Source organism: Rhinoraja longicauda, chromosome 27 (assembly GCF_053455715.1).
Source record: "Rhinoraja longicauda isolate Sanriku21f chromosome 27, sRhiLon1.1, whole genome shotgun sequence".
Classification (NCBI taxonomy): domain Eukaryota; kingdom Metazoa; phylum Chordata; class Chondrichthyes; order Rajiformes; family Arhynchobatidae; genus Rhinoraja; species Rhinoraja longicauda.
The window spans coordinates 24,370,316-24,384,071 of NC_135979.1; the positions used below are offsets into that span (position 1 = coordinate 24,370,316).

The 13,756-nt window shown below is 48.3% G+C and overlaps 1 protein-coding gene and 1 long non-coding RNA gene across 2 annotated transcripts in view; one reads left to right on the top strand and one right to left on the bottom strand.

Annotated features, from left to right (window-relative positions):
• rims3 (regulating synaptic membrane exocytosis 3) overlaps window positions 1-13,756 on the top strand; it is a 121,218-nt gene that overhangs the window by 16,521 nt on the left and 90,941 nt on the right. The window lies entirely within an intron of this gene.
• LOC144606860 (uncharacterized) lies at window positions 6,641-10,789 on the bottom strand. Its single transcript, XR_013548992.1, has 3 exons — window positions 9,968-10,789; window positions 8,620-8,727; window positions 6,641-6,998 (listed from the first exon to the last, which is right to left on the bottom strand). It is a non-coding gene; the product is annotated as an uncharacterized LOC144606860 (long non-coding RNA).

Sequence of the window (13,756 nt, forward strand, 5' to 3'; positions counted from 1 at the left end):
AGAAAGCTATGGGCCAAGTGCTGGAAAACGGGATTAACATGGGTCAGTGTCCACTAGTCAGCATGGATAAAGTGGGCTGAATGGCCTGATTCCATGTCGTATGACTCTATGATTCTAATCTAATCATTACGAACAGTTATGATTCTGATCCAGGAAATAAATATAAAGGCCCCGTAAACTGTTTCACCTTTATCTCAAGGAGTCTAGAACCAAAAAGGCTGGAAATATTATTGCCCTGCACAGCGGCCTGGTTAGAATCCATCAGTGGGCCTCATTCAGTATCGCTGAAGATTAAGTAGACAATAGACAATAGACAATAGGTGCAGGAGGAGGCCATTCGGCCCTTTGAGCCAGCACCGCCATTCAATGTGATCATGGCTGATCATTCTCAATCAGTACCCCGTTCCTGCCTTCTCCCCATACCCCCTGACTCCGCTATCCTTAAGAGCTCTATCTAGCTCTCTCTTGAATGCATTCAGAGAATTGGCCTCCACTGCCTTCTGAGGCAGAGAATTCCACAGATTCACAACTCTCTGACTGAAAAAGTTTTTCCTCATCTCAGTTCTAAATGGCCTACCCCTTATTCTTAAACTGTGGCCCCTTGTTCTGGACTCCCCCAACATTGGGAACATGTTTCCCGCCTCTAACGTGTCCAACCCCTTAGTAATCTTATACGTTTCGATAAGATCTCCTCTCATCCTTCTAAATTCCAGTGTATACAAGCCTAGTCGCTCCAGTCTTTCAACATATGGCAGTCCCGCCATTCCGGGAATTAACCTAGTAAACCTACGCTGCACGCCCTCAATAGCTAGAATATCCTTCCTCAAATTTGGAGACCAAAACTGCACACAGTACTCCAGGTGCGGTCTCACTAGGGCCCTGTACAACTGCAGAAGTAATGAATCATTGTTCCTTAAACTCCATATTGAATCGAGAAGTGTGACAGAGACTCGGTCATGGTGTTTAAGATGTTTGAAGGATTCCGTGGGCAGATAGAGAGAATATTTATCCTCTGATCAAGCATTCTCATCTCTCCTTGACCCTTGGTTTATTTCGATGCAACTACAGACCCTTAAATTCCAATAATTTTCTGACAATATTGTACTTTTTATTAAACGACATTTGAACAACTTCAATCGCACTAATCTCAGCAGCGCCTCCACTATTTCAACAAAGGTCTCAATAATTTAGTCAGACATGACCTGCTTTTCACAAATACACGCGTGCTTTTATTCAGCAATGTTTTTCCAAGTGCTCCCAGCTTAATGGCTCTCATTATCCTCCTACTAGTGTTAGTCCAACTGGTTGGCAGAGTAATCGACTTAATCAGGAGGGATTTAGGTTCAGGTTTATTATTGACACATGTAGCAACATACGGTTGTTTTGCATGCTCTATCCACTCAAATGAGAAAATGCTTAACATGAAAACAATCAAGCCAAACTCACGTAGAATAGGTGGAGCGAATGAGAGTTACAGAGTGCAGAATATAATTTCTCAGCAATGTCGCGCAACAGTTCCAGAGAAAAAGTTCATAGCCCGTGATGAGGTAGGTTGGAGAATCGGGGCTGTACCCTAGCTTATGGAAGGACCATTCTGAAGTCTGATAACAGAAAGGAAGTAACTGTTCCTGAGTCTGGTGATGCCGGCTTTCAGGATTTTGTATCTTCAGCTCGACGGGAGAGTGGGGAGGAAGGAATGACCGGGGTGGGACAAGTCTTTGGTTATGTTGGCTGCTTTTCCAAGGCAGCGGGAAGTGTAGATAGAGTCAATGGTGAGGAGTTTGGTTTGCGTGATGGACAAGGCTACATGCTCAACTATCTATAATTTCTTGCGGTCTTGGGTATAGCGACCTCACTGTCCCTTCAAAATACTTTGTATCTAAGGGTTGGACGGGTCTTTAGACTTTAGAGATACAGTGTGGAAACAGGCCCTTCGGCCCACCAAGTCCATGCTACCAGGAGCAACCAGAGAAAACCTATGCGGTCACGGGAAGAATGTGCAAACTCCGTACGGATAGCATCCATGGTCAGGATCGTACCCATGTCTCTGGCGCTGTAAGTCAGCAACTCTGCCACTGCGCCACTGTGCCGCCAAGGCGGATGTGGCCAGAGTCTTCAGAGCTTCTATCCCCAGCAGACTATTTCAAAACTCCATCCAGTTCAAAACTCAGGAGCGTTTGATTATTTTATGTACCGACCGTGGAACAATGAAACTCTTACTTGCAACAGCATAACAGGCCTGTGAACACAACAAGCACAGATAATATATAATAAACAAAAACACAATAAATTATTAAACACAATGCTCATGCAAAATATAACTCCGTAGTTGAGTTTTAATTTGCGTCACATTCAAGAGCCTGATGGTTGTTGGGAAGAAGCTGTTCTTGAACCCGGGAGTCACGGTTTTTCAGGCTCCTGTATTCTCTTGCCGATGGTAGGAGTGAAATGAGAGTGTTGCTGCTGCTTTAGACCAGCACAACCTCTCAGCTGCCTGCTCCTTGTTTATTTTTGTTCAATCCGATATCTGACCAACCTGCTCATTTACTGTGATATCGACAGCAACCTCTTCCTCTGTGAAAACAGTAATTTAGAAAGCCTCCGTCTTCACACGGCTGCTTCCATTTTGCTTGCTCATCGCCAGTTAATCCCCTTTTATTATTGATAAAAGATGTTTGGGTTGCTTTTCATGTGAGCTGCCAGTCTGCCTTCTCCCCCTCCCTCCGAGCCTCTTCATTCTTTCTTCAAATCCTTTCTGCATTTTCTATGTTTAGCCTTGGGTCCGTGACTGAATTACAATGTTCATCATAAGCCCCCAGTTACAGCTTCATTTTAATTGTTCTACCTTTCCTCAACTTCCCATTCCCCATCCCTCCTGTGGAAATCAATCTGTTTTGTTCACCAACCATCCATAATAGTCTCTTGTTGCTTATTTACGGATCTACCAGGGCAGACTCATTTTCAAACCACTAAAATTAACCCTTCCCCTTATTTACTTGTTCCGAGTCCTTTTCCATTGGCAATTCTGCTCTCTCGTTGTCTTTTAGACTTATTTTCCCAGTGTACATTAACTTGATTTAAAACTGCCATTTTAACTTCAGTCAAGTTACGGGCCAAACATGGGCAGGTGGGACTAGTGTAGATGGGGCATCTTGGTCAGCATGGGTAAATTGGGCCGAAGGGCCCGTTTCCGTGCTGCATGACCCTATGACTCTATGAAATTCTTCCTTTGAATTAGTTGGCCAACAGTCAATATTGCAAGGTATCACATAAATGCTGGAGTAACTCAGCGGGTCAGGCAGCATCTCTGGAGAGAAGGAATGGGTGACGTTTCGGGTTGAGGCTGATGTCAGGGGGGGGGGGGCAAAGGAAGGGTATAGGTGGAGACAGGAAGACAGTGGGAGAACTGGGAAGGGGGAGGGGAAGAGAGGGACAGAGGAACTATCTAAAGTTAGAGAAGTCAATGTTCATACCGCTGTGCTGCAAGCTCCCCAAGCGAAATATGAGGTGGTGTTCCTCCAATTTGCGGTGGGCCACACTATGGCATTGGAGGAGGCCCATGACAGAAAGGTCAGACTGAGAGTGGGAGGGGGAGTTGAAGTGCTCAGCCACCGGGAGATCAGGTTGGTTAAGGCGGATTGAGCAAAGATGTTGAGCGAAACGATCGCAAGAGACTACAGAGAGTGGTGTGCACTCAGTCCAGTCCATCATGGACGCAACCTTCCTCACCATTGAAAGGATGTACATGAGGCCCTGCCTCAAAATGGCAGCATCGATCATCAAGGATCCCCACCATCCGGCCAGTCCCACTGCTCATTGCCACCATTGGGCAGGTGGTAGAGGTAGCTTGGTCCCACACCGCCAGGTTCAGGAACAATTACAGTCAGACATGGAGGGAACATGTTGAGTTGCTCCAGCGCTTTGTGTCCATCTACAGTCAGACACACGGAGGGACGGACGTCAGGTACAAAGTGCGGGCGTGCACATTTCCATGACATTCTTGATATCTACAGAAAATTGCATCACCCAGGCTTATTGAGTGTAGCTCAGAGATTTCCAGTCAGAAATAATGTTCGTGTTTTTGCAGCTAATGACTAATGTCATAGCTACATGTTACATCCATAAAACAGTGTGTCCTTAAGTGATAATTGTTCAAGTAAATTAAATGCATTTAATGCTTTGATTCTCGTAAAGTGATAGATCTTCTCACGGGAAAAGCAATTTTTTTACCGAAATGTAAATTCATTTTACAAAATGCAGATGAAGATTGGAAGGTGCAGTGATCCCATAGAACTGAAGGCCTTTTTCCTCTCATTTCCAATGCAGTATAGTAATGTGTCTAGGTTTCCCAGTGAATTGTCACCAATTTCCCAGCTGACTGTTGCCACAGCTCTGCGTGACGCGGCCAACTGTGAAATCCATGCAAAGTTACGTCCAGATGTCCCATCTTTGCTGCTGCTCTCCAAATCGCTACCGTGAATGTAATACACTGCACTGGTTATGCTAGTGGAGGTGGACATTTGCAAGGAACTTTATAGGGTTTCTCAAATGCTTTGGCACATCACCTGGTTCAACTGTTGTCAGGGTTTTTATGGGCCGGGTGTCTTTTGATCCCTGTTCTCGTATTACCTTGGGAAGGGGATTTTCCAAAGGCAGGGTTTCCCACAAGGTCAGCACTCAAATACAACCCCTTGTCCAGATTGTTCCAGTGAGCACAGGCTTTGTTCAGAAGTCAGAGGCAAGCATAGATGCTGACCCCCAAGATTTGGCTCCTGGAAGGAGGCCAATCAGCCCTAGTTGTCTTTGCTAGCTCTCTGGTTGGCTATCAATGCAGCCGGGGCGAGAACATGCAAACTCCACAGAGACAGCAACCGAGGTTATGTTCGAACCCAGGTCTCTGGCGCCGCGAAGCAACAGCTCCACCAGTGACCGTGTGGGTTTCTTCCGGGTACTCAGGTTTCCTCCCACTTTCCAAAGACGTGCGGGTTTATAGGTTAATTGGCCTCTGTAAATTCCCCCTTGTGTGTAGGAGGTGGATACGAAAGTGGGATAACATAGAACTAGTGTGAACGTGGTGGTTTGTGTGGACTTGGTGGGTCAAAGGGCCTGTTTCCATGCTGTATCTCTAAACTAAAATAAAATAGGTTACATTCCCTTTTGAACGTGGCTTCTGTGCCAATGCAAAGTGGGCAGACTATCCAATTGATTAGATTGTGCTGTTTGACTCCAAGCTGAAATGAACATCAAGGATACACAAGCAGCCTTAGTGTTTCTATGCCTGACACAGTCATAAGTGTTGCTGATGTGTTTTTGCACAAATTGAGACTTGCTGCCTAAGAACATCAGTCTAACCACAGTATAGTCTGCTCTCGATACATCGACCACAAGAACAGGCCTTCGGCCCCCAATGTCTGTGCTAAACATGATGGCAAGTTAAACTAATCACCTCTCCCTGCACATGATCCATATCCCTCCATTCCCTGCACATCCATGTGCCTTCCGTATCTACTTCCACCACCACCCCTGGCAGTGCGTTCCTGTGTAAAAAACATGCCTCACACATCACCTTTACATTTTGACCCTCTCACCCTAAAGCTCTGCCCACTTGCCTTTGACATTTGCACCCTGGGAAAATGGTTGTCTGACTGTCTACTCCATCTATGTCTTTCTTTTATCTGATCTCCCCTCAACGTCCAATGTTCCAGAGAAAACAATCCAAGTTTGTCCAACCTTTCCTTGGAGCTAATCCCCTTTAATCCAGGCTGCATCCTGGTAAACGGTTTCTGCACCCTCACCAAAGCCTCCACTTCCTATGTGATTGAATTGCCATGTGTTAACCTCAGGGACTGGGTCTTTTCAGAATTACTGATTTAAATTTTTGGTCAGCGAATTTATCTAATAAAGTCAATATTGGTTCATGAACCAGCTTGGTCTGATGAAGGGTCCTGACCTCAAATGTCACCTCTCCATGTTCTCCAGTGATGCTATCCGACATGCTGAGTTACACCAACACTTTGTGTCTTTTTTGGTAAAGCAGCATCTGCAGTTCCTTGTGTCGACAGCTTGGTCCATTGGGCCTTCTATCCAATTGCTATTTTCATGTAATCTCTCTCATGACCCATGTTAGATGTGCCCACTTTAGAAACCACTGTCCTATTTAGGAATTTCAAACTGGAATCACCTGAATTTTGCAAGTGCTCGAGAAGGATTTGAGTCCAGGTCAGACTGGAATCTTGTCCGTGTGGCACAGTTTGTTGATGGATTTGGGTCAACGTATACTAAAGTGGGTCCAGGTTGTTGATCTGTGGGCTAATGAAGTTTGAGTAGTGAGACATCATTGGCACCAACCCAATGCACCAGCTCTGCTCATCACTGCCCATGCACCACAGGATATGTCCAATGTCCATCGCTTTCTGCACTCCCATTCAGCTTTTGTCTTCCTCCCTGAGAGAATGCAACAAATAGACAACTCGCATTGTGGAAATGTTAAGCAGCAAAGGGATCAGAATTAAACGTATTTATTCACAAAATGCTGGAGTAACTCAGCAGGTCAGGCAGCATCTCAGGAGAGAAGGAATGGGTGACGTTTCGGGTCGAAACCCTTCTTCAGACTGAATTAAACGTATGAAAGCAACAGCACCATTTGATCTGCACAGAATGCTCCTGGCAGCTATTTCAATTCAGATTTTCCCCTCTGAATTGTGTACCCTGGCAATAGCATCACCATCACAAAGTCCCACATCAACGTCCTGGCTGTTGCTTTAGCTGCAACATTAACCTGTTGGCGGGAGGTATCAGAGGCTGGATATTCACTGGATCCCTAAAGCCTTTCCATCAACGGCAGGGAACAAGTTAGCAGAGTGACGGGACCCTTGGCATCTTCCCGGACAAGGGCAGCCCCCGCAGCTCGTAACACCGGGATTGTTTGAGATTTCCAGATTCTGCAGGTTTTTGTGACTGACTTTATTTTCTTGATTTCCATAAACCACGTTTGTCCTCTGCGAAGAGTAAAAGGAATAGCACTGAACGCAGTACGATACGGCATGATATGATACGATAGAACTTTATTTATCCCAGGAGGGAAATTGATCTGCCAACAGTCATAAAAACACAAAAACACATAATACATGATTTACTTAATTAACACTTAATTAACAGCACACAATAAAATATTACAACATGTTCGTCCACTTGGTATCCACAGGTACACTCTGAGTTGTCTACACTACACTGCCTCCAGTGACAGACCAATGTCAACCACTAATTACATAGATCAGATTTATATCAGCGGTTAAATATTTACATCTGCAATACTTTATAGCTTAAACAACAAAATATTTGCAAGATGATATGTATGAAAAATGTATGAAGGATCTCAGCAAATATAAATCTTATTTATTTACATTTCTCAATTATAACTCGACTGCATTATGTAAACATAACATCTCTAATATATCCATACCAGGTACAGATAATTCTTGTCAAGAGGTGTAAAAGATCATGAGAGGAATAGGTAGGGTGAATGCACAAAGTCTTTTTTTTAACCCAGGGTAGGGGGAATGAAGAACCAGATGACATCAGTCTGAAGAAGGGTCTCGACCCGAAATGTCACGCATTCCTTCTCTGCAGAGGTGCTGCCTGCCCCGCTGAGTTACTCCAGCATTTCGTGTCTACCTTCGATATAGGTTTAGACAAAGAGAGGAGATTTAATAGGAAGAGAAGCAATTTTTTCACTTAGAAGGTGGTGGGTATATGGAACGAGCTGCCAAAGGAGGTAGTTGAGGCAGGTACTATAACAGCATTTAAAAGACACTTGGATGAGTACATGGTTAGGAAAGGTTTAGAAGGATATGGTCAAATGGGACGCTTAGATGAGGCATATTGGTCAGCATGAGTTGGGTTAAAGGGACTGTTTCATGCTGTATGACTCGAGAATTCCATGACTTCTGCAGACAAGCTCAGCATAATTAACCTCACGTCCCAAATAACAATGGTGAACTTAACTGTATATTAGCATGCACATTATTTTGTACATTTTCTGAGTGATAACTGCAGCACTAATTTAACACACGCTACTATTAATTGTACTTCTTCTTATCAAGTCCACATCACAAGATTAGAAATTGTCCAGCCAGAGATGAACACACTTCCTCGGCATCTGCATGCAATGTCGTCTTGGCTTCTTGTACGTGGTGGTGGAAAGATTGGTGGAAACAGGGCCGCGATGTGAACGCTCTTTCCTTGACCCCCATTACTTATACTAATACTGCGGCTGGTACCATTATGAATTTTTTTCACAGTGACACCACATACCATAAACACACCCACTACTTTGATTCATTCCTCATCTTCCCACCTCAGCTCTCGTGCAGTGTTCCTTGATGATCTCCCCTATATACATTGACTCCTCTCATTTTGCCCTCTGAATACATTTCTCAATATTAAGTTTCATCAGCTATTCTACCAGTTGGCTACATGTCCTTGAAGTCAACTGATGTTCCTCAAAACAGTTTGCTGTACTTCCAAGTTTGTGTCAGCTTAAAGTTTTGAATTAGTGCCCTCTACAGCCATCCAAAGCATTGCTTGGCACGGTGCTGCAGCAGACAGCTTGATCCTGACCTTGAGTGTTGATTATGTCCTCCCACCGATGCCCGGAAGCCTGGCTCTCCTCTGGAACTCCGATGTCCAAACACATGCTGGTCACTTTATTGCCTGCTGTAATTTGCCCTGCAGTGTAGGGTTGATGGGATAAAAAATAATTAGAGGATCTGTGGCAATTTGTGAAGGAGCTTAAGTTGGAAGGGTGGCAGAGAGAGTCTCTCTCTCTCTCTCTCTCTCTCTCTCTCTCTCTCTCTCTCTCTCTCTCTCTCTCTCTCTCTCTCTCTCTCTCTCTCTCTCTCTCTCTCTCTCTCTCTCTCTCTCTCTCCCTCTCTCCCTCTCCTCCCCCTCCCCCTCCCCCCTCTCCCCCTCTCCCTCTCTCCCTCTCTCCCTCACCCCCCTCCCCCCCCCTCCCCCTCCCTCTCTCTCCCTCCCTCCCTGCCTCCCCCGCCTCCCTCTCTCTCTCTCTCTCTCTCTCCTCTCTCTCTCTCTCTCTCTCTCTCTCTCTCTCTCTCTCTCTCTCTCTCTCTCTCTCTCTCTCTCTCTCTCTCTCTCTCTCTCCTCTCTCCCTCTCCCCTCTCCCTCCCCCTCCCCTCCCCCTCTCCCTCTCTCCCTCTCTCCCTCACCCCTCTCCCCCCTCCCCCTCCCTCTCTCTCCCTCCCTCCCTGCCTCCCTGCCTCCCTCCATCTCTCTCTCTCTCTCTCTCTCTCTCTCTCTCTCTCTCTCTCTCTCTCTTTCTCTCTCTCACCTCGGTCAGTGTTTGATCTGTGCCACTCCAGACTCTTTTATCCCACTCACGATAACAAGCCTATACTGTGCCACCTCATCAGACATCTCATACAAGTCCACATTTAGCACATCAAATGTATTTTCCCAATCAATTCTCTCTCGTGTCAACAAAATAACCCCCATCAAGTTGGCTGGAAATGACTTGCTTTGAATTCACTCAGTCAACCTACTCTTGTCCAAAGTGACTGCTAATTCTGTTTGTGGTTGTTGCTTCTTGAATGTTGCCCACTGTCGAGGTTAACATGACCCAGAGAGCGGGAGATAATAGTAGGGATTTTAAAATACCCGAGGAAAAAGTCTTTTGTTGGGAATATTCTAAGGTAACTGAACCATCCTACCAATGACTAGTGAGCAGTCCTGAGCTAATATCTACCTCATTGAAAACCCTCAGACTATTGGATTTTACTGGACTTCATCTTGCACTAAACCTTATTCACATTATTTTCCTTTATCATGTATCTGTACGCTGAGGATGGCTCGTTTGTAATCATTTATTGTCTTTCCGCTGACTGGTTAGCACACAACAAAAGCTTTTCACTGCACCTCGGTACATGTGACAATAAACTGAACTCAAACTAACGAGATTCTGCACTTCTTCCGAGGCCTTCTCTTGGGATGGAGGGTGACTTGCTTCCATTCCAGTTCTGCGGTTTCTGAGGTGACTGACGAGACATCTCTGGAAAACTATGGTTACGATGCATTTGGAGTACTGTGTGCACTTCTGGTCACCCCATTACAGAAAGGCCATGGAGAGGGTGCAGAGGAGGTTTACCGAAACACTACCTGGATTAGAGTGCATTAGCTAAAGGGAGAAGAAGGGTCTCGATCTGAAACATCACCCATTCCTTCACTCCAGAGATGCTGTCTGTCCCGCTGAGTTATTCTAGCAGTTTGTGCTATCTTCAGCTACAGGGACAGGTTGGGCAGACTTGGATTATTTTCTCTGGAGCGTCGGCAGCTGAGGGGAGACCTGGTGGTGTAGATACATTTATAAGAGGTGCCACCTGCGGGACTGGCCCGGCCAGCGATTGGACAAGTGGGCAGGGCAGGCAGCACGCTATGTCCAGCTGTGAGTGATGGAGGTGACGGGGCGAGCATGCACTCACTGCCAGCTGTGAGTGGGTGAGTGTGGATGGTGGGGAGAGTCAGGGTACAGGGGGTACCACACTCCAGCTATGGCTGTGTAGAGGTGCACAGGGTGGGACATGGGGGTGCACAGGGTTACAGGAGCTCACAGGAGGTAGGGTGAACGGGGTTACAGGGGTGTACAGGGGATACAGGTCATGCACGTGTAGAGGGAATATAGGGGTACAGGGGAGTACAGATTGGTACAGGGGTGGAGGGGCATAGGGAGTATACAATTGGTGTTGGGGTACAGGGGTGTACAGATTGTGCAGGGGTACAGATGGTGCAGGGGTGTGGGGGTACACAGATGGGTGTGGGGGTACACAGATGGGTACACGGTGTGGGGGTACACAGATGGGTGTGGGGGTACACAGATGGGTGTGGGGTACACAGATGGGTGTGGGGGTACACAGATGGGTGTGGGGGTACACAGATGGGTGTGGGGGTGTGGGGGTACACAGATGGGTGTGGAGGTACACAGATGGGTGTGGAGGTACACAGATGGGTGTGGGGGTACACAGATGGGTGTGGGGGTACACAGATGGGTGTAGGGGTACACAGATGGGTACACGGTTTGGGGGTACACAGATGGGTGTGGGGGTACACAGATGGGTGTAGGGGTACACAGATGGGTACACGGTTTGGGGGTACACAGATGGGTGTGGGGGTACACAGATGGGTGTGGGGGTACACAGATGGGTGTGGGGGTACACAGATGGGTGTGGGGGTGTAGGGGCTACCACACACAGCTCATTGCCCGCCTGCCGAAGCACCAAGCCACCCACCCCCTCGGGCAATGCCACCCGCGGGCTGGGAGCGACCAACGATTAATTGCTCCGGTTTTATAATCACTCCGCATTTGCAGGATCCTGGATCAATCGGAGTCACCGCGTCGCGGGCCGGGTAATGTATTCCCGCTCCCGCTCCCGCTCCGGGTCCAGGGGCAATTGGACGGGCATTTAGTGGCAGACAGACACGGGCTGGCGGGGGGTCGGGGGCCGGGGGCCGGGGGCTGCCGGTGAGCGGGGAGACCCCCCAGCCGCTCCCGGACCCGCCACCAGGCACGGGGAGAGGAGGGAGAGGAGAGAGGGAGGGAGAGGAGGGAGGGAGCGCCTCATGTCCCGGGCTGGGAGGGAGGGAGGGAGCGCCTCACGTCCCGGGCTGGGAGGGAGAGGAGAGAGGGAGGGAGAGGAGGGAGGGAGCGCCTCATGTCCCGGGCTGGGAGGGAGAGGAGAGAGGGAGGGAGAGGAGGGAGGGAGCGCCTCATGTCCCGGGCTGGGAGGGAGGGAGGGAGCGCCTCATGTCCCGGGCTGGGAGGGAGAGGAGGGAGGGAGCGCCTCATGTCCCGGGCGGCGGGGCTTCCACGGTCGCTCCGGGTCATCGTCCATCCAGCCGCTGGTCAACCTTCTGGGCGGCGGTGCTGAAGGTGGGCACCTTGCCTCCACTCCGTCCCTGTCCCCTCTCATCCCCCTCCATCTCTTCCTCCTTCCCTCCTCTCCCCCTTCCCACTCCTCCTCTCTCTTTCCTTTCCCCTCTCTTCCTTCTCTCTATCCCCTCTCCCTTTCCCTTTCCCCTTCATTCCCTTTATCCCCTCACCATCCCCTCTGTCCTCCTCTTTCCCCCTCCCTCCCTTTCCCCTTCCTTTCCCCTTCCTCTCCTCCTCATTCCCTCCCTTTCCTCCTCCCTCGCTTCCTCTTCCCCCTCCCTCCCTCCCTCTCTCCCTCCCTCCGTCCCTCTCTTTCTCCTTCACCCCTCTAATCTAATTATCAACTCCTCTCGCATCCTCTTCCTTCCTCCCTCTGGTGCCACTCCCCCATCCCTCTCCCCCACCCCTCTCCCCTCCCCTCCCCTCCCCTCCTCTCCTCTCCTCTCTCTCTCCCTTCTGCACAACCTGTTGTGTGAGCCTTCTCTCTATCAGCACTATTCTCCAAATGAAATGCATCAAAACCGCAGTTTGCCCAAATTTGGGTGTCATGCAACCTGTGGGGTGGGTGTGGGGCGAGGGTGAGGGTGAGGTGTGGGTGGGAACGTGTGATCCTGGGTGCTGGCAGCTCAAGAACAGGGTGCAGTGTAACTGCCAACTGTTTGTGCCTGGCTGTTTGCACTGACTTAATTTGTGAGAGTGATGAGTTAATGTGGAGAACATTGGTCATTCCTTCCTCAATTTATATCCTTTACCAATGCCTTGTACCGTTCCAGAGAGGCATAATCTTGCAGCATGGAAATAGACCCTTCTGCGCATTGATACCCATTGCTTCAATACATTCAAAACTCCGCTGCCCATCTACTCACCCACACCCCGATCCGTGACCATATCACCCCCGTCCTTTATAAACTCCACTGGCTCCCCATCCCCCAGAGAATCCAATACAAAATCCTCCTCATAACCTACAAAGCCCTCCATATCCTGGCCCCATCCTACCTGACCGACCTCCTCCACAGGCACACTCCCACCTGCACCCTCCGCTCTGCTGCTGCCAATCTCCTATCCCCCCACATCCGGACCAAACTCAGATCCTGGTAGGACAGGGCTTTCTCCATCGCTGCTCCCACCCTATGGAACTCACTACCCCAAAACGTTAGAGACTCCTCCACACTCACCACATTCAAAACATCGCTGAAGTCTCACCTGTTCAGTACTGCCTTCAACCACTGAAGGTCACCTCACCTTCTGTCTCCTTTCTCTGTTCGTTTATTTATTTACTTATTTATCTATTTATTAATTTCCCTATGTTCTCTAAATCTCTGTAAAGCGTCTTTGAGTATATGAAAAGCGCTATATAAATAAAATACATTATTATTATTATTATTATTGAGTCTGTACTGACCACCGAGCAACCATTCTGCACCAATCCCATTTTATTCCCCCCACGTTCCCATCAACTACCCCTTGATTCTACCCTGTCACCAATACACTGGGGGTAATTTACACAACCGATTAACGTCTTTGGGATGCGGGAGGAAAGTGGAGCATCCGGTAGAAATCTACGTGGTCACAGGCAGAACATGCAAACTCCACACAGACTCCACCCCAAGGTCACGAAGGAAGCCGGTCTCTGGCGCTGTGGGGTAGCAGGTCAACCAGCTGCAGTGCTTTCTCTGAAGCTCTGTCCTCACTGAAGGTGCACTAACATGGAAGGTCAGGCATTGTGTGGCTCTGGGGTTGGAGTGACTGTGAGAATGTGTCAGGTCAGACTGTGAGATGGAACTGACTCATGGAGGAAGGGAGACCAGAGGAACAGGG